The following is a 21458-nucleotide window of genomic DNA, read 5'->3' as shown; positions in this document are numbered from 1 at the left end:
AGAAACAGGCTGTCATGAGTAAGTAGCCATACTGCAGAGGATCTGGAGTGGCCCTTAGGTGCCCTGGTGGTAACCAGCAAGAAACTCAAGCTTTTGTTTTGTGGCTCCAGAGGAAATAAATTGTTAGGGAAGCAGACAGTGGCCTTTCCATAGCTAAGTCTGTGCTGAGACCACTAGACCTGTAGGTGTAGCCTAGGAAGACAGAAACAGAGAGCCAGCAAAGCTGTGCCCAACTTCTGGCCTGTGAATATTAAAGATAATAAGTGTACATTAGCTGAATGATTGACTTTATAGTCAGGTGTAGGCATCAATACTAAATGAATACAGTGTAGGCATCATGCATGTTTCAGAACAGCTGATGAAATAAATAATAAACGGATGGGGAACACTCAGTAAAGTGTCTGCCACACGGTAGGCATCAATCATGTCTCATCTCAAGAGTTTCCTTTGAATAAATAAAGATCAAGATATGTCAAGAATATGGGCCTACATGAAGTTTATGTGTGCCAACACTTAGCTAGTGGCAAGGGCCATCGAAGTGAAACTCAAAAGAAAGTTGGACAAGACAATGAGTAAGACTCACTTCCTGCCAGATTTCCCTCTCTCTCTCTCTCTCTCTCTCTCTCTCTCTCTCTTTCTTTCTTTTTCTTTTTTGTCTTAAGCCTTAAGTCTTAAGGACTTTTTTTTTAAGATGCTATACATTTATTCTGAAACAGACTGTTCAAGGTAGTGAAATTTTTTATAAACTACAACTGTGGAATATATGTTAAAACAGTTAAACAATTTTAATGTTTCTTCCTTAACTCTACCGGACACACACCAGTTTAACTATGCAGAAGGCAATGCCAGCACAGTTTACTAGGGCCTGGAGTGTGAGGAGGGACCCCACTTGCCCAGGTCAGCACTGTGGGGCTCACTGCCGCTCTGCAGACCTCCTGCCCGCCCTATCACTGTGGAGTTCTCCCTCCATGGCACCCCTTGAGGACTAGAGCAAAATCTACCCAACACTGTATCACAGGCTGCTTCCTAGTGCTCACATTCTAATGCTTACAAGACCAACAACGACAATGACAGAGAGGACAGACAGTTAGGGTACTTCTCCTTCTCCAGTGTATATTCGATGGTGTTTGGAAAGATTGGACTTACTACAGAAGGTTTCCCCACAGTGGTTACACCAGTAGGGTTTTTTACCAGTATGGATTCTGTGATGCTTATTAAAATTTGAACGATGGTTGAAGGCTTTGCCACACTCCTTACACTTATAGGACTTGTGCAGGTGTTGATGGGAACTGAGACCTGCGTGCTGCCTAAAACTTTTTCCACAATCATTACACCGAGAGGGCTTCTCCCTGGTGTAGGTGCGGTAGTGTCGAATGAGGCTGCCTTTCCCACTGAAGGCGTTCCCACAGTCTTTACACTGATAGGGCGCCTCTTCCGTATGCATCATTTGATGTTTAAGGAGGTCGGAGCTCTGCCCAAAGGCTTTCCCACACTTACATAGTCATAGGGCCGGTCCTCTGAGTGTGTTCTGCAGTGAAGGATAAGGTTGGAGCTGTGGCTGAAAGCCTTCCCGCACTTGGTGCACACGTAAGGCTTCTCCCCAGTGTGTGTTCTGTGGTGTTTAGTGAGGTTTCAGCTATTGCTAAAGGCCTTCCCACACTCTGCACATATGTAATGTTTTTCTCTCCCAGGACAAGCTTAGCAGACGTGGGTTCTGCACCTTTCCTGGAACCTGTGTCTTGCAGAAAAGATTTTGCTCCCCTCTCCCTTTCCAGATTTTTTGGCCCACTGCCTTTCTGACCTTGACCCATACTTACTGGCAGCAATCACGGGAATGATGTCCCTTTTGAGTCCATCCATATGAGACTCCTCTTCAAAACTTCTCTGCTCATCTGCTGAGTCCTCCTTCTGGGGATTTGATTTCAAACCTTGACGATTTCTCAGATCCTGAGTGAAGACCTCCTCCTCACCAGTCTCTTGGATGTACAGGGCCCCCAAAACTCATATTTGGGGCTGGCATCCACGGGCTGAGACTGGGTACTGCTTAAGGATTCCACCCCAGTTCCTGAAGTCGACATCTTTTCCCAAGCCTGCTCTGTTCACTCTGAGGAGATGAGACCTGCAGTCCTGGCTCATCCAGCCTTGCTCCAGGTCTTCCAGGAGAGTGATGGCCTCCTCTGCGCTTTCAGGGCAGTGCTGCTGCACCCAGACCTGGAGCTCTTGGGGCAGGATGGACAGGAACTGCTCCAGCACCGGCAGCTCAAGGATCTGCTCTGATGTGGGAGAGTCTTCTGTTTTGTGTTGATTTCATTGGTTAATAAAGAGACTGCCTTGGCCCTTTGATAGGACAGAAAATTAGGTAGGCGGAGTAAACAGAACAGAATGCTGGGAAGAAGGGAAGTGAGGCAGATGCCATGCCTCTCCTCTCCAGGCCAGACGCCATGGATCCAGCCACCAGGTCAGACATGCTGAATCTCTCCTGGTAAGCCACCACGTTGTGATGCTACACAGATTATTAGAAATGGGTTAGTCAAGATATGAGAGTTCTCCAAGAAGAGGATAAAGCTAATGGGCCAGGCAGTGTTTAGAAGAATACAGTTTCTGTGTTGTTATTTTGGGGCATAACCTAGCCAGGCGGCTGGGAGTTGGGTGGCAGGAAGTGGCCAGCCACTCCTTCTACACTGCTCCTTGTTGTGGATCTCAGGCTGCAGCCACTCATAGCAGAGCACCCAAAGCTGGCTCAGTGCCTCTTGCAGCCCAGGAGTGTCATGGTACCCAAACTGCCTGAAGCACTGATGGAATGTCTCTAGGCTGGGACAGCACTTGGCCTTCTTGTCATCCTATTCAGCTTTATGGGTCGAAGGCCCCATTTGGCTCCTGAGGTGGCCTAGGACCCAGAACTGTGGCCATGCCCACCAGCTTGGTCATCACACAGATTCCAGACACAGCAGGACCTTGGGGAACTGGTGCCTTTGAATTTCTGTTTCTTAATGGTCACAACTCAAACCGTGACTCAGAACCACTTCAGAGCCTGGAACCTGCACAGCCGCCGAACAACCACCCCGAAGGACTTTTTATATTTACAAAACACTGTGTGGAACCACGTTGTCTTCTGGTGAACTTAAGAATACCTGCTAACAACGTCTGGGTCTTCAATGAAATTTGACTCAAATTATTCTTTTGATTTCCTATTTCTGTGTGCGTGTGAAGACTGAGACTATGGATATGAAATAACTTTCAGGAATATCTGAAGCCTTTCATTGCTTATACTCATTGTTTCTAGTATTATATTACAACAAGACAATTTAATACAAATATATATTGTATGTTGAGCACATCCCCCCTTACCCCTTCTCTCACTATCTCTAATCCTGTTAGTTGTTTCTTACTTTAGACATTTTTGTTCCTACTTGCATGCCCATATTGACAGATGTGCTTTTATGCACCCATACATAATCTAGGAACCAGACTTGAGATAAGACACAATATTTCTCTGAGTTACTCAATTTATTTAACATGATTATTTGTTTTTGCATCCATTTTTTTCTGTCAATAATGTAAATTCGTTCTTCTGTGTAGGTGAGAAAATTCATTGTGTGTGTGTATCACATCTTCTTTATAGACACAATTGTAGCACGAACAATAAAAACCCAGAGACAGACAGTAGGGTTCAACCTGAAAACCAGACAAGAAAAGCAGCCAAGCTGCTAGAGAAGAACCTCTACCAAGGCTGGGTGACTGCAGACTAAGCAGATTAAAACTCCCTCTCTTCCCATTTTAGATTCCCTCTAGTGCTGGGATTAAAGCCGTGACCCCCTAGTATTGGGATTAAAAGTGTGAGGCACCACCACCTGGATTTGTTTCTGCATTGATCTTGTGTAGCCCAGGGTGGCCTTGAACTCACAGAGATCCATCTGCCTCTGTCTCCCAAATCCTGGAATTCAAGGTGTGTACCACCACTGAATGACCTCTAAGTGGTTTAGCTATGCCCTTCTGATCTTTAGGCAAGTTTTATTTATTAAAACATAAATAAAATATCGTGATAGACAATTAATTAATGTCTGTTTAAAATACCAACTTATAATCAGTTTGCCCTTTGCCCAGGCCTTTGTTCTTTTAATAAAATTTAAAAATCCAGCCACCAATGAAACAGATGTCACTGTCACAGGCACGAGGATTTCTCACTAGAACACTGATTAGGATAAGAAGCAGGTGGGAAAAATGTATAGCTCAATAAAAACAATAAAAAAGGATGTTCTAGCAAAGAAAAAAATAGATAAGAAGCAGGGAGAAGTTTCTGGCTGACAAGTAGTTTTGAGTGTCAGAACTTACACCCAAGCCCCTCACCCCAGCCACTGGAGTGGAGCAGAGGAGCAGGTCATGACCACGCCCAGAAGCTTACACATTCATGGATATGAAAAACAGAGCGTGACCTCCCTGACTTCATTTTAACATTTGCCTGTTCCAAGATCCCAATTCTAACACCGACTTTGAGTGCTCTGTTTACTTCCTCTTTGTGTAAAATAGAATATCCATTATTAGGAACCCTTTCACTATGCTATGATGATTCTTAAGAACTGAGTAGATTTTATCAAAAGTAGAAATCATGTCTTCAGCTGTTGGATGTTGTCTTTCTGGATATCCAGGGTTATTCAAAAGTCTTATAGCAATATCACTGATCTCATTTGGAAAGTAAACAAGGCTTTGGTTCTGCAGACAACTCTTCTTCCGTGCCTCTCTTCCACCAAGAGCTAGACCTGTGGAAGTCCCCTCTGAACACCAGAGCAACCAAGCTTCTAGGCCTTGTTGCATTTCTTCTGGAAGTCTCTGCTATCTACATTCTTTTACACGGAAGTGTGGAGCATCATCATCTGTCTTGTGTGGCTTGTCATATGTGATTTGATTTAAAAGTAGAAACAATCTAACACCGCTTGCATATGCATTAGCTTTAGAGCCAGATACTCCATGAATTTTGTTCTTTCACTCTTGGTCCAATGCCCAGTCCCTCTCAAAGGCAGTTCTTCCTAGAATCTATTTCAGATGTGCTTTTCCTTTTCCATACTTTATCAGTTACTCTCATTGATATAATATGCTCAAGTTTTTCTAACTTCTGAGTTATTTATTTGTCTTGCTTTTTCCTCCAAGTACTTTCATCTATTTATTTTTTGTGTATTTTATTCTTTTGTTTTTGACAAATAAAAATTATATGTATTTAATGTAATGCACACATATATATGCCCCAATTGTGGACTGGCTAATCAATTTAATCAACATAGTCAACACTTCACATACTTATGATTTTGTATGTGATGAGGAGATTGAAAATTTACACTAAGATTTTTTTGAATATAGTTTTTTTATTGATTCTTTGAGATTTCCCATCATGCATCCCAATCTTACTCATATCCCAGTCACTCTGTATTCACTCTTCACCCATGTAGTGCCCAAGCTAAAAGAAAATTTGAAAAGAAATAAAAATAAATCTATCAAACAAACAATAAACACAAACAACAACAACAAAAGAACACTTTGATCTGCCATTTTTCCTGCCTCTCTGTTACCTCTTCATTCATTTTAGTGGCATTGAGAACTGCACTGTGTCACACAGTAGATGCTTTTGTTCAAAGAACTTTACTTGCAAATGTTCATTGTGTAATCAGTTGTTGGTCAGGTTCAAGGCCTCTGACTTCTGGTACACCTGACATCAATTCTGGATCTTTACCAAAGCTCCTTTTGGATATCCTGCTGTTGCCCTGAGTCATGAAGATTCTGTGGCTATGTTTCTGCAGGGCCAGTCCCTTCATGTGCTCCAGCAGGTCATAGATGGGGTAGATGTTGAGTGGGCCAATTCAAAGCCCTGGATGTGGGCCTGCTTGATAGCTGAGTTGACCAGTCAAGGCCACTGGGACCAACCACCTCAGGCAAGGGGTGAAGCCTGCTTTCCCAAGCCTGTGGGAAGAAGTAAGGGAAACTCTCTCAGGGCCAGTGAGAGGAGGGGCAGGTTCATCATGGCCCTTGGACTTCAACATTCATGATTTGCATGGACCCCTGAATTAACCCAGGTAACAGGCATCAACACAGACCTCAGCTGCAATAGGATCATGGACCTAAATATGACTCTTGGCCCTTGGGGGTCTTTATGGGTTGGTTGCAGCATGGTCCTCAGACTGCAACATGGCCCCAGGTGAAGAACTAAACCCTGGTTATATCCACGGACTTCGATGGTAACAAAAGCCATGGACGTCAGCTGTAGTTGGACCATGGCTCAGACATAGCTCTTGGACTGTAGCTCAGGCCTAGATATCACCATGACCGCTGGTGGCAGCACAGACCATGCAGATCCTCATGGCTCCAGTGGCAGCATGTACACCATCATAGTTACAGGTGGTGGCCCAGACCCTGGGCATCTCTGTAGCCTTTGGTGGCCAAATGGGCCATGGACATCAACAGAGACCCTGGCTGTGATAGGACCACAGACTTAGGCACGGTCATTGGTAACAGCCAGGGCTCAGATGTCACTATGGCCTGGTACACTCAGATTTTGAAGGACGTACTATTTTCCTATTGACTATCATCATTACATTGTATTATAGGTCTTGTGTTCATAATCTAACTAAAATTGGGAATACTTCATCAATATCTTTGCAATGGTTTAGCCCCTCCTAACTTCTGGTTACTAGTATTTTACTTTCTGATTGTATCACTTCAGCTTACTCTAATTTTTAGAATTTGATATATAAATGAGTTGTTTAGATCATAAAGCACCTGTCTTTTTGTGCCTGACTCATTTTATTTACTTAATATTCTACATGCTTATCTTTAATCTTCAAATTTGTTCAAATGTGAAGCTTGCCTCTTTCTAAAAGTTTGAATCCTATTTATCTGAGTTCATAAACTATGCTTTCTTCATTCATAGGTGAACATCTAGTTTGGTTTTATATCTTGGTCTGTGAAAGATTGCTGAATGAACATGGTTGAGGAAATACCTGTTTCAAGCACAAATTTCAGTTGTTTTGATGTTTACCCAAAGGACAAATGTAGATTATAATGTATTTCTAGTTTCTATTTTTTTTGAGGATTGCCAATACAGTTTTCAGTAATTACTGTACCAATCAGCACCCTCATCAACACTGTAGAGTCTCTCACCAATATTTATCATTTTATATCTTTTGGATAAAAGCCATCCCAATTTGTCTGAGGTGATATCTCACTGTGTTTTATTGGTCTTCTTTTGAGAAATTCCCACCTTGAAATTGGTATTATTTGCTTCATGGTCTTGAGCTAAATTTTCTTATGTTTTTAGAATAGACAGGTATGGATGAATGGGAGACATGAATGGACAGATACGGGTGAATAGACATATGAAATGGGAGGAGCAAGTGGGGAGGGAGTGGGAGTGAAAGAGGGAAGATAGGGAGAGACAGCTAAGCTAAAATTCTAGGGTATTTGAGGGATAGTATGGAAACTTGAAACAGTAGGAGCTTCCTAAAATATATGCACATGTGAAGACAATCTTAATGAAGTCACCAAATAATGGGGGAGAGAGACTCAACTGGACATCCTTTGTCACCTTTGCTTTACTGTTTTAAGTATATATACGTGTGTGTGTGTGTGTGTGTGTGTGTGTGTGTACTATTTGTGGATTAAATAATTGGCTCTACTGTTTGTAGGGTTACAAGCCTTGCTAACCTTTCTTGTCTCCATGACCAAATATCTGACAGCAAGAACTTAAGAGAGGCAAAATTTATTTGATTCTTGGTTTTGGGTGATTCAGTTCATGGATGCTTGCCTTCACAGATAGAGGCTGAGCATCTTGGAAGCAGAAATGTATGGTGAGGAAGAGCCACTTTATGGCAGTTAGGAAGTAAAAAGAAAAGAACTGTGAAGCCGGAAACAAACACCCAAGGACCCATCCCCAGGACCTGCTGCTTCCTAGCTGTTGGGATAGGACTAGCTATTGCGTCAAATGTTTTTAGAGCTTCTCAAGATTGCAACACCAGCTGGAGGCCAAGTCATCAACACAAGACTCTTTTGGGGGGCAAGTTTTCAAATCCTAACACTACTGTTTCCAGAAGTAACTTATCAAGAAATCACCTGTGAAAATTAAGCTTGAATCTCAGTGTTTTGAATATTTTTCCTTTTTGCTCTTTTCATTGGTTCATAGTACTAAAACCACATTTAAAATCGTCTTTCATTGGTTTCATTTCTTTAACATTTACTGCTTCTGGTAAATCTTATATTAGTGTGGTTCCTGTTCCTCCATACATAATGCTCTGTTCCTTTTGTAGAACATTTCAGGCTGCTTTCCCAGTAGAATCCGAAAGTTGCACAACTAGGCATTTTCTATTTCCTAGTATATTTCTTTGGTTTGTTTTCTGTTCAGTAGACAAATATGAAGGCTGGGCTGTTCTAATTATGAGAACTAATTTTATAATCTCTCATAACTTCTTATTCACCATTCATTATTTTTCTATAATTTCTAGAATAATATTCAGGCTTACTTTACTTACATGGGGACTTTTAAAAAAATTACCATTTGTCATTTTTGGATTTTGATAAGTAAAGAAATACACAAACATAATTATTTTTGTCTATTTTAGCACTGTATTCCTTCTTTGATCTCTTTTAATACTTATTTTGATTTCCATAAACAGCAGTTAAATGTTGCAGTTCTCTCTTTCCCTTAGCAAATTTGCTGTTTTCACTCTGTGTGTATACTGTGCTACTATATGATTTGGAGACACTAATCTACCTTTTTACATTCTTTACTGTCCCTTTGATCCTGTTTATTTTTAAAACATTGATATTAAGGTGCTTTATTAAAGGTATTGCCTGCTTAGTTGGTAGACCTTGATTGCCCATGCATGACAGACTGAAACTTGTGCTTGTGGCTGGAGTTAGATATCACTTTATGATGCTCCACAGCAAAGCTACTGTGGTAGGAAACTCCTGAGATACAGTAGATCTCAACCCCTGAGTGTCAGTTCAATTCTGCTTCACTCAGGGGAAAATACTTCAGGCTTTGTGCATTGCCTAGTTTGGTTAGAATTGGGAGTTAAGCAATTTGAGAAGATTTTGGGAAAGAAGTGTACTTGGATGCATGGGTATTAGAATTTTACTTATGTTTGTATATACTCAAAATATCTTCACTTATGCAAATGCATGCTCATAAAAGATTTGGGGGCTTATTATTAACAACAGGATAGATGGTGTAAAATGAAAATGACTTAATAGGCTTTGGTTTTTATGATATCAAATTAAGTAGCCACAGACATCACATTAAGTAGACAGTTATGTTACTTATATAATTAGATTTGTGAGTAAACAGAGGAGAATAGGTGGAAATTTTCATTTGTTTTAAAAGAGATTATGTTATGTATGTTGCTGTATTAATAAAATTGACAGAAATTAAGTATAATTAACAGAAATACTTCTTATGCAGATTTTCTCTAAATAGAATGTTATCTTAATATATTTGAATGCTGAATTCCCTTCTTGTGAGAATAATTTGAACATCTAAGAAGCCAGGGCTGTGCTCTTTTACCTGAACTGCAAACCAGCAGAAGTCTTATAAGGTTTATGCAAGACAGAAAATTTGGACACAAATGAGAAATGTGGTCCATTCTTGTAGGTGCTGTATTTTCTGCTTTAATGCCACTCGGTTTTGTATAGACATTTTCTATACGAGCTACTCTTCTATTTCTGTGATAAGGCACATGACTAATAGCTCGGCCCAGTGTTTCGCTGTTGATCACTGCATTGGCTTCCTTCAGTTGCTGGATGAAGGTTCTATGATGACAATTAAGGTAGTCATCAATCTGATTCAGGGGAAGGTCAATTTAGTCATCCTCTCTACTCCTGCTTAGAGTCTTAGCTGGTGGTGCAGGAGGTCTTTCTGTCTGTGTGTTGCTTTTATTGGTTAATGAATAAAAAACTGCTTTGAGCCTATGGCAGGGAAGAACAGAACTAGACAGGGAAAGCTAGACTGAATCCTGGGAGGAATAGGGTAGACTCATGGAAATACCATGCAGATGCTGCCAGAGATAGATGTGCTGAAACTTTGTTGGTAAGCTACAACCTCATGGTGATATACAGATTAAAAGAAATGGGTTACATTAATAAGTAAGAGTTAGCCAATAAGAAGGTAAAACTAATGGGCCAAGCAGTAATTTAATCAATACAGTTTCTGTGTGATTATTTTGGGTCTAAGTTAGCCGGGCAGCCGGGAACCAACAAGCAGCCCCTCTTCCTACAAATTGGTGTGCTAATGTAGTGGACTTAATCCATGTAAAACCTGAGAGTGTTTAAAAATCCTAGACACAAAAGAGCAGAGTTAAGCATGGATTGGTAGTGGCATTTTCTTGAGTGGGCTCTGTTTGCTAGAAGCAAGCAGAGGCAGCTGTAGAAGGAGCATCAGGCTGCGTTCCTGCCACCCGGCTCCCGCTGCCTGGCTAGCTTATGCCCCAAAATAATAACACAGAAACTGTATTCTTTTAAACACTGCCTAGCCCATTATATCTATCCTCTTCTTGGCTAACTCTCATATCTTGACTAACCCATTTCTAATAATCTGTGTAGCACCAGTTGTGGTGGCCTACTGGGAAAGATTCAGCATGTCTGACCTGGTGGCTGGATCCATGGCGTCTGGCCTCACTTCCTTCTACCCAGCATTCTGTTCTGTTTACTCTGCCTACCTAATTTTCTGTCCTATCAAAGGACCAAGGCAGTTTCTTTATTAACCAGTGAAAATAACAATAGACAGATGACTTTCCCACATCAGGCAGCCATAGCAGAAAAAAAAAAACCCAAAACAAAAAACAAAAAATGCATGATTTTAAAAGCTGGGCCATGCTGCCAGTGTAAACTCTGGCTATGGAGCATTTGAATGGCATTTGTGGGCCTGGGTGATTATGTGCCCACTCTGGTGAAAAGGAAAGTAGCTAAGACAATGCCCATGGCTCAGCGCTCCCTGAGGTGGTGGGATCTAGGTATGTACAAGCAGGAGAGCATGCCAGATTCCTGGTACCATACACAGAGATATTTCCAGGCCACACAGTGTACTGCATGGCAGATTTAGCTTTTACTCAGAAAATAAAAAAGTTTATATGCTGCATGGTGCTACCCAGAGTTAAGGTGGTGAGGATGGCTCCCACCCAGTAGTCCCAGAGCTGAGGTAAACTACCTCCACCATATTTAAAGCCTGAGAGAGGCGGAGCCAGCACCCAGGGACACTGAGACCAAGCTGCTTAGCATTTTAACAAATGCTTCTGGTCATAAAACAATTACAGATATGCAATAAAGGCAAATCCAGATGGAGAAACCTCTAAATGAGTCACAGTGTGTTTTTAAAAAAATGTATGCAGGCTTGGGGGGAGAGAAAAAAAGAATATAAAAAGTTAAATAAATGGTTTTAAAAAATAAAATAAAACAAAGTCTTTAAAGAAACACAGTATTAAAAAGTAATAGAGTAAAACTAAATAAACCATGTAAAAATGTAAAATTCACAAGAATCTGGATTATGTATATTATTGTGTTATCTTTGATTTTTTTGACAGTGAATGAGCTAAGTACAGAGAGACATTTCATTGTATGGGCTGCTATGCTAAACCAGCATATATTTTATAAAGGAATCATGACTTCCAAATTTGGGTCTAAGGATATGTTGCTTTGTCAAAGAGGTTCTTCTCTTGCTTCCACAGAAGATGAGAACCTGTGGATTGCTTCCAGACTTCTGTGGTTTGATGGAAGAAGACTCCCCGAATGTCACCATGAACACTCCCAAAAATTACTACGTCGAACAATCAGCAGGAAACAGTATGGAGAAAACTACACCACTACACCAATATCCTCAAATACTTTTTATAAATGTTTGCTTATATTTAAAGGGGGATATGCTATAGAGATTTGTATTGGTATGGATTTTATTTATTGATACAAGTTTAAGGTATATATATATATTATACATATGTGTATTTCTATCTTAAGGTATTGTGTTTGTGTAACTCATTTAAAGTATAATATATAATTAAGAAATATAAGTTAGCCGGGCGGTGGTGGCGCTCGCCTTTAATCCCAGCACTCGGGAGGCAGAGGCAGGCGGATCTCTGTGAGTTCGAGGCCAGCCTGGTCTACAAGAGCTAGTTCCAGGACAGGCTCCAAAACCACAGAGAAACCCTGTCTCGAAAAACCAAAAAAAAAAAAAAAAGAAATATAAGTTAATAGATACTCATCTATAATAGTCAAGCTTGTAGTCATGTTAGTTAGATTTTCTAGATGTATAGAAACTTATTTCAGTTAGATAGGTATTCTTAAAATCTTTCAGAGACCTTCAGAATACAAAATTTAAAATGTTTAAGAACTTAAGACTTTTCATAACAGTGAGACACATTTGCTCCTGGCAGCAGCAAGCTACTTCAAAAGGATGATGGGCATTGAAGAGATTCCATATGGAGTTGGTTAGCCATTTGGGCAAGAAACTGCTCCTGCTTGGACTGATGACCTGGACATGCAGGACCTGCAGAGAAATGACAGATGAACTTTTCTAAAGGTGAGATTACCCTTCAGGGTTCTTGCTTCATAAAAGAGTCTGTCAAACATTCTGCAGGACACAGAAGAAAATGACTGACAAACTGCCAATATAGGTGGAACTGTCTTTGAAATGTTCTGCTTCAAGGAAAAGTCTGTTGGATACTATGAGCCAGTAGGCTGGAGGTGGATGCCCCAGTCATACAGAAAAACTTTGGGTGACTGTCCAGGCATTGAGATGTCTCTGTCAATTCTAAAGTTTTGAAAGTTGCTTACAATGTACTTCCTGTTTACTTAGGTAATATATCATTCTAGAGCCTTTGATGGAGTGAAGACTGCTTTGAGCCTATGGCAGGGAAACAATAGAACTAGGTGGGGAAAGCTAGACTGAATGCTGTGAGAAAGAAGGGTGGAGTCAGGGAGATGCCATGGAGCTGCCGCTGAAGACAGATATGCTAAAACTGTGCTGATAGGCCATGAACTCGTGGTAATATACAGATTAATAGAATGGGTTAAATTAAAATGTAAGAGTTAACCAATAACTGGTGTCTAGGAGTATATTGTTTTAGGAGGGTTGCCTTGCTCAGCCTAGATATGGGGGGAGGGCCTTGGTCTTACCTATAAGTAAAGTGTCAGACTTTGTTGACTCCCCATGGCAAGCCTTACCCTTTCTGAGGAATGGATGGGGAGTGGACTGGAGGGAAGGGTGAAAGGGGAGAAGGGGATGGAGTGGGAGTAGAGATAGCTATGTAAAATGAGAAAAGATTGTATTGAAAATTCTTAATTAAAAATAAGAAAAAAAGACACATGGCCAAGGTAAATTATAAAAGAGTTTACTTGGGCTAACAGTTCCAGAGGTGTAAGAGCCTGCGATGACTGGGAATTATGGCTGCAGGAGGCAACCAGGGTGATTGGAGCAGGGAGTAGAGAGATCACATCTGGACCACAAGTAGGAAGCAGAGAGAATATACTCAAAATGGCAGGATTTTGAAACACTCAAGGTCTTCTTGCAGTGACACACATTCTTTAAGAAGGCCACTCCTCCCGAGCCTTGCCACCAACTGGGGGACCAAGTATTGGAACGTCTGAGTCTATGAAGCACATTTTCATTTCAACCACCCCACCCTATAAGGCAGTCTGGATTAGCCATGATTATGAAAAATACAGACTACAAAGGTTATGTGTTTTAAAATTTTAATGCAATAACTACTTTGCAGAAATTCTGATAAGTGCATTTTAATAGGCTCTCATTCACAGAATGAATGACTACCCTTACTTATGTAAAGAGATGTAAATACTAATTTTACCCATGTTACCTGCCTCATGCTCTTATCTCCAAGACTCTTCAGAAGTGAAAGAAAAGAGCTGTTCTCTCTTCTTTTTTCTCTTTCTCCCCCTCCCCCCAATTACTAAATCTGTCCTGAGAAGGTTAGTTAATTTCTCAGTGTTTGCCATCTACTTAAGAATAATATTATGGTACTCCTTGCATATCTGAGACTATTAAATGCCATTTCTACCAGTACCTTCTAGTGAGCTGAGAATATAATACACTCTTCAAAATCCAATTCCTTTCCAAGTCTAACTTTTTACTTTTCTTGTTCATGCAAGTTTTGGACATTCCCGTTGACATTTAGTTAAGATCTTTGATTTTTTTTTTATCTAAAGCTTTTTACACAATTCCTTTAATGTCTTAATCTTTAGGTAACTTAAAGCCTTCAGAAAAACATAACTCCATGAGGCTAAGACCTCTTAAATACACTAGACTTGAGGATTCTATGGAAATTTTTTTTTCTTTTTAAGAGCTACCAAAATTAGTTACATGAACCACAATTTTTTCTCTTGTAGGAACTTTGAATTCATTATATCCTCCAGTGTGTGAAGGAGAGTATTTTGGGAGACAATTCTCATTATTTCATGGCATCACTAACCAACCCCTGATTTTTCTGGGAATAATTTTTCCATTTGCAGATTATTCGTGTCCTTTATGTCTCCTCCCAATTTTGTCTGCCTCTTGGCTATTTTTACAGCTCATTAGTGCTTCCATCTGAGGATTGGAAAATAGAAATAAAATAAAATGAAGCTCAAACTCAGGCACTACCTGTGCAGCATAAAATGGACCTTCAGGGATGAACGCAATCCATCTGATTGGCTGTGGGCATCTTAATGATTGAATTCTTCCCACTATTTGATTTCAGACAGTTATCCACATAGAGACAGTCAGCTACTTAAACTCAATTTTCTTCTTGAAATGGTTGATTGGTACTCATTACCACAACGATATCCATCAGCCACCCCAGCCATCAGGCATGCTGAGTGATTGTCTTGATCTTTGACTGGTGGCAATATGTCTGCACAGAGCTTTCAGCCTCGTTCTGTGGGATGTGCTGCTTCTCGTCGTCTCATTCCTCATCTGCTTATTAGGGTTTCCCGTCTCTCAGCAACCTCAAGTTACACAGAGAGCCCAGTCACCAATATATATGTGTAGTAACTTCAAGGATACGAGGGACGTAATTATACTCACATTTGGCCAGAACCAAATGTATGTTTAGTTTATATCTTTTTGTATCTTCAGACAATCTGTTCTGACCCAGGTTTGATCACCAGGAATTTTTACTTTATCTATGAGTTTTCATTTTATTCAATTAAAATATTCCCTGCTGAGAGACTGGCTGTATTTTGAGAACCTCAGAATTTAGTTTATTACAGACAGTCATACCATCTATAGTTGTTAGTGTTTTATTTTCCTAGAACCTCATATTTATAGATTTGATTCTGGAATATGGGTGCCCATAGAAACCAATAATTACTTCTTTAAATTATTTGTGTGTACATACCACTGTGTGCATGCTCCCATGTATATGGGTGCCTGTTCAGCTAGGCTGGCTGGCCAGTGAGTCCCAATGAGTCACCTGTTTTCATATCTGCAGTGCTGAGATTACAAACACAACTGAGTGCTGTGCCTGGATTTTTCTGCTTTAAGTTCTTGTTAGCACAGGAAGTAAGAATGGAGTGCTTAGGTAGATGTTCCTACAGAAGTTACTGCCTGGATTCAAACATTAAAATCCTGGCTAGAATCTTTTCCAATCGTTAATAAAATATCCAAAGCACCAACATGCTGAATATTTCCCTTAATGCCTCTGAGTGAGTCAATAGAAACGCCCAGTTTCACGGTTAGATTTTCATGGAATACCTCAGTTACTTATTGACTTAATATTGCTCCTTCCAGTTTGCAAATGTTCAGATTCCAAAAGAAAGGTGCACTGGAGATTTGTGGTAAACATTGGTGTCTTTGGGCTGCAGAGAAGTTTGAGTGGTTAAAGGCACTGGCTGCTGTTACAGAGCAGCTGGGTTTGTCTTCCAGCAACCACGTGGTGTTCACCATTCATAACTTCAGTTCTGGGAATTTCAGTGCTTTCTTCTGAACCCCGCGGGTACCAAGCAGCCATGTAATGCCCACTCCCCCTACACACACGATAGCAAAACAAAACAATCACATATAAAATTAATCAATAAAAAATTAAAAAGAGCACACATGCATGCACATGTGTGAGCACACACATAGACACACACACAGACAGACATACACACAGACATACAGACACACACACACACACACACATACACACAGACTCCGTCTCCCACTAAGTGAAACTGGTACAATTACACTTTAATTTTTTGATGGCCCTGGAAAGGAGACATTTAACTTGATGTAACTGTGAATGGTGTTTTTCTTAATGAGGTACAGGGTGGATTTTTTTTGGAGCGTTTTGACTGAACTTCTTTGTGACAGAACACACATTCTGACAAAGCAAATAGATAGATAAATAGATAAATGGGACTAAAGAAAGAAAAAAAAGAGGGACAGAAAAGGAATGGGGGGATTTGTGTGAAAAACATGGAAAAATAGAGTTGAAGTTTCTTAATTTGATTCTGTATGAGTATCCCCTGCCCTGTATAATAGGAGACCAAAAAAAACCTGATCTTTTCGAATTCTTCTTTAACACTCTTATTATATATGAAGGAATTGGGCTGCAAAGGGAGTGTATGGTAGGTCGGCACAGTGTCACATCCATTTCACACCCATTACTGGGTTCCAAGAAACTGGCTGGGTTCCAAGAAGAGAAAGTGTCTGTGTGCACGAGGGGGAGTGATCTAGGCTTCAGGGTGCTGTACTGGCAGACAATAACCCATCATGAAAACTACAGATAGTAGTGAAAGAAATTAGTTCTTGCCTCCAGCCATGTGAAGTGGGGGTGAGCGACGGAATGCCAGGCAGGATGCGGGCAGGGTCATGGGTTAGAGGAGAGCAAGGAAATTCAGCGCTTTCTGTCCCCAGTTTGTCTTGTTCATGTTCTTAGAGCAAATGAAAGACAGGAACAAGAATCACACATCTCCTCGTGTTGAACATTCAATTAGGATCTTAGGATGCTTAAAAAAAAAAAAAGAACACCAAAAGACAGAGTAATTAGCTCTTTTATCAGACAGCAAGCAGACTGCAGTGATTATTGGGAAGAGGTGGAGGGAGTGCGCTCTACCGTCAACATGACCTTTATCATTACTAGACTGTTTATCTGCCTGCTTTAGAGAAGTCCCCTCCCCCTGCCTCGGAAGCTTGCTCGCTACGTGGGTAAATATCTTTGTCGTCTTTATTAGTTGATTTTTAAAGCCACATTCTGAGTTCTACGCCTTGCTTTTTACAAAGGTCAGGACTGCTTTACACAGGGGTACATCGTAAATATTTCTGGTTTCAAAAGGTCAGATGAAAAGGGGAAAACCGTCTTTGTGCTGCACGCATCTCATGTATATTATGTGATTTTTGTAAAGTGGCTTTGTCCAACATACCACATAATTGCCCTTCTTAGCGCTGATGTTACCCCCTCTTGCATATGAACTTTACAGAAACTGGGTTAAACTGACATTAAGTACTTTCTCTGGCCCATCAGTCAGTATACATCTGCCTAGAGGAATCACTGAAATGACAAGATATTTAAAGTTAGGGGAGATGTTAAAGATGAACACAAATGTCTACACAAGAAAATAGCCTAGGCATGTCGTAAGGCTTGTTCTAGCAAGATAACTGGTTAGGTTAGAGCAGACCTAAGGGACAAACATCCTGGTTCCTAGTTGGATGCTCACTGATGGTGTGACGGTGTGTGTATGTGTCTATGTGTGTGCAAGCAGAACTGTAGAGGCCAGAAACTGATATTGGATATCTTTCATCAGTCATTTTCCAGATTTATAAATTTTTTAAAATCTTTATTATTCTTAAAAACTTTACTGAGTTTGTCTTTGGCAAATTCATGCATGTATGAATTGATAAAATGCATTCTGATTATTATAGTCACCATCATACTTACCCTCCTTGCTTCCGCGACACACACATGCAAGGTCCCTTCCCAAAGACAAGATTTCCTATTGAATATGAAGCTAGCCAGTAGGGTTCAGGGGTCCCTATCTCTACCTGCCTCCCTCCCCCAGGAGCTGGAGTTATAGGTGTTACTGTCATGGTGGGATTTTTAGGTGGGTTCTGGGGATCAAAACTCATGCTTAAGTGACAGTCACTTCACCTGCTAAGGCATCTACCCAGCCCCCAGTCCTTCATTTTTCAAACCATGTAAATATAGAATAATATCAACTAACATGTTTGACTTGTGTTATTCATAATAAACACTTTAAATAAACTGAATACAATATTGCCTGAGCTCTAGACTTAGCCCAGGGTCTTTCTCAGTTACTTCTTGTATGACTAACATTTCTCATATTAGGTATTTTTTCTTTATTCCTGTGACAAAATACTTGGCAAAACCACTTAAAGGGATCAAGTTTTATTCTGGTTCACAGTTTGAAGGAACATAGTCTACCATGGCAGGGAAAGGATGGGGGCAGGAACAGAAGGTAGCTGATCACATTGAACCTGCAGTTAGCAAGTTAACAGAGAGGAATCTGGGTGCACAGTTCTCCTTCTCCTTTTTATTCCTATCTTCTCTCTTTAGTTAGCCCAATATAGAAGTCCCCCAAAGACATCCCAGGAAGTAATTGTGGTGGTTTGAATGGAAATGAAGGAAAAAGGTCAGAGGCAAAGGATAGATGGGATAATTTAAGAAAAAAACTGGCTAGAAATAATCCAAACTAAAGACCAACATTCATAAGTGAGAATAAGACTCCATGTGTGAATTATTTGGGAGCTGGGTGGTGGGCCCCAAAAGGGCCAAAGAGTTGAAAAGTGAAAACAACCAACTACAGGCTTCTTTGAATATGGTTGCACATAAGGCTGCTTTAATCTCTCTGTATCTCTCTACTTGACTATGAAACATTTTGGGGAGCTTTCTCAAATTTGCTTTTCAGTTTTGTGGTTGCATCTCCTGACTCATCTGCATTTGTGACTCAATCATGTCCTGAATATTACATTTTTGATTTGAAGTTCTGCTGGCACCTCATTGTATTTCTATGATTATCTCTTGTGCCTTAAAAATGTCCAGACTAAGAAAGACAGTCTTGTGGCTTTTACCTTGTAGGCAGAATCTATATGAAAAGGTATGTCACTAAGTTAGAGAGGGGTCTTCTTAGGTGGAGAAAGGGAACCTGTAGGACAGCAAAGGAAGGGGCAGGAGAGGGTAACGATGTGGCGAATATAAGCAAAGTATGCCGACTAGAAAGAGAAAGGAAAGGTGTGACAGTGCTGTGAAGATTTTTTCATACAGTACAGTTCTCATTCATGCTCACACAAGCAACCTTAGTTATAGTCAGTGGGGCCCAAGGACAGGGAAGTAGGTGGGTGACTGGGTGAAGAAAGGAAAATATCTGGCAGGAGAGGAAGGGGACAGTAGAGGGTGTTGGGGGTGAGTCTGATCAAGATATATTGTATCTGTGCAGGAAATGATTTATAAACCTTCCCACATTATATGCATGTTTGCAATTTTTCCAAAAATAAAATATATATGAAATGTCCTAAAATAAATGCATACAATAAATCCAATGTATTGAAAATTTTAAATTCAGAATATATTAGAAATAATGAGACCCAAACAAAAACATTCTTTTTTAGATCATATTCCTTAGCAAAATATTTTTAATATTAGTATTCCTTGTTGCTTTATAATTTTCCAATTTCATTTATTAGTTATTATTTTTTGAGACAAAGTCTTACTATGCAACATAGACTTGATTTAAACCTATAGTCCTTTTGCCTGAGGCTTTGGAGGACTGGGAGTTCAGGCATACATCTACACTGGACAGTTTTATTTTGCATGGGACGATTATATATGTATCTTTTGTGAGGAGTTCTCTGCTAATTTCTCATGACAAGGAGCTATCCCTCCTAAGAGTCTTAACATTTGAGGCTTCCAATGCCATGTGCACAAGGTTGTCTTTGAGCCCACTTTGTATTAAATCCGAGCTCTCTGGACCACGTGCAAGTACTGACCCAAAGCATTTGTGGATTTTAGGCCCCAGTTGTACTTCTGTCCAGTACCTCCATAGAGTTTTCCATTTCTCAAATGAATACACTGAAGGTATATTCCTGACCATAAAATGTCATTTCTAAACTTAGAAATACATTTCTAAAATGGGGGGAAACCCAGTACAGGTATAAATGTTGATGCAGATATAGAACACTGTCATTACTTTGTGTTTAATGGAAAGATGATGTTCTTGTACAGCACAATAAGACCTTTTGATCCTTCCAATGGAATTCATGATTATAAAACATGCAACAATGAACTGAGAGTCAAGTTTAAAAACTACAAGATGGACTATTTCTCCTTTTATAGTTTCCCTCTGAGGGGTTATCGGCGTTAGAGGAAATATCTTTGACACTTACCTATTTACTTTTGTCAATATGACATGATTTTCCCTCTTTCCTGCCTAATAACAGAAAGACAGAGCACTGTGCACGACAGAATGATGCACAGTGTGCATCCGTAGACCAGCGTTTTCCCAATTGTGCACTGAGCTGGCCAGGTGACAGCAAAGGCATCGTCATGCAGCTGTTGTCACTAGATGCCTCAAAATCTAATTCTCAGTATATATGCTTATAAGACAAATGAACAGCCCTTTGTGAACCACACACTATGAGATCAATGGTCAGAAACATCCAGGCTCAGCACAGAGCAGATAATGAAAGAATCAAGAAGAATAACAATGGAGTTAATTCATCTCTGCTAAAAGATATCACTGCAGAAATATTGGCAGGAGCAGTGTTAAGAGCTGAGCAGAGGGTGAAGGGAGATTCCTACTTTACTTCTTCTAGGGAAATAAGAGGGGGCGAAAATGAACTAGACAAAAGCAATCAGTAGAATATTCTCATCTGACTGCTTAAGTTTCTCCAGAAAGACACAGAGTTAAGATTTTTTTTCAGCTTGTTCCTGAAAAGATTTGGGGACACTAGTAGATACAAGTTACAGGTATAAGAAAGATGAAAATCCAACCGAACCTTCATCTTCTTGCAGTTTTAGTGAAATATTCTGCGCTTCTTAGTTTTGAGATTAGCTTTTGTTCCTATTATAACCAAACAAAACATTGACCTTCTAATTGTCCATGCTAATGAGTCAAGTGAACATTTTGCTGTTCTATTTATTTTTAAATATTAGATACCTCACTTATAAATATTGGATCCCTCATTTATTCATTGTTTTAAAAGGAAAATAAATTAAATAGATAATTTTGTACTGATGGTTAAGCTTATTGAGTTTGTTAAGATCTTAAAAACTTAATAGTGGCTTGTTCATGTTTAAAGCAATGGAGCACAGTTTAGATTTTAATTTGTATATACTGTTTATGGGGCATTGATTAGCCTTCTGCGTTTAGATTAGTTATATGGATATGAATGGTGAACAAGAGTTCAATAGATGAGGAGGACTCTAGATTTGCTTCCTTATGATAGTCACAAGCAGTTGTGTTAATGGAGGCTCTGGACAACAAACAGCAAGAAGACT

The 21458-nt window shown here is 40.1% G+C and overlaps 1 pseudogene; it reads right to left on the bottom strand.

Moving 5' to 3' along the window:
• Positions 1-1087: 1087 nt before the first annotated feature.
• On the bottom strand, positions 1088-2870 carry LOC121462555 (annotated as a pseudogene).
• Positions 2871-21458: the final 18588 nt, after the last annotated feature.

This window comes from Microtus oregoni, unplaced genomic scaffold, assembly GCF_018167655.1.
Source record: "Microtus oregoni isolate MIOR12 unplaced genomic scaffold, Mior012 000025F_ref0000491, whole genome shotgun sequence".
In the NCBI taxonomy this organism is placed as follows: Eukaryota; Metazoa; Chordata; class Mammalia; order Rodentia; family Cricetidae; genus Microtus; species Microtus oregoni.
Note: the sequence above shows the minus strand (reverse complement) of the source record. Positions and strands in the feature narration are given on the sequence as shown.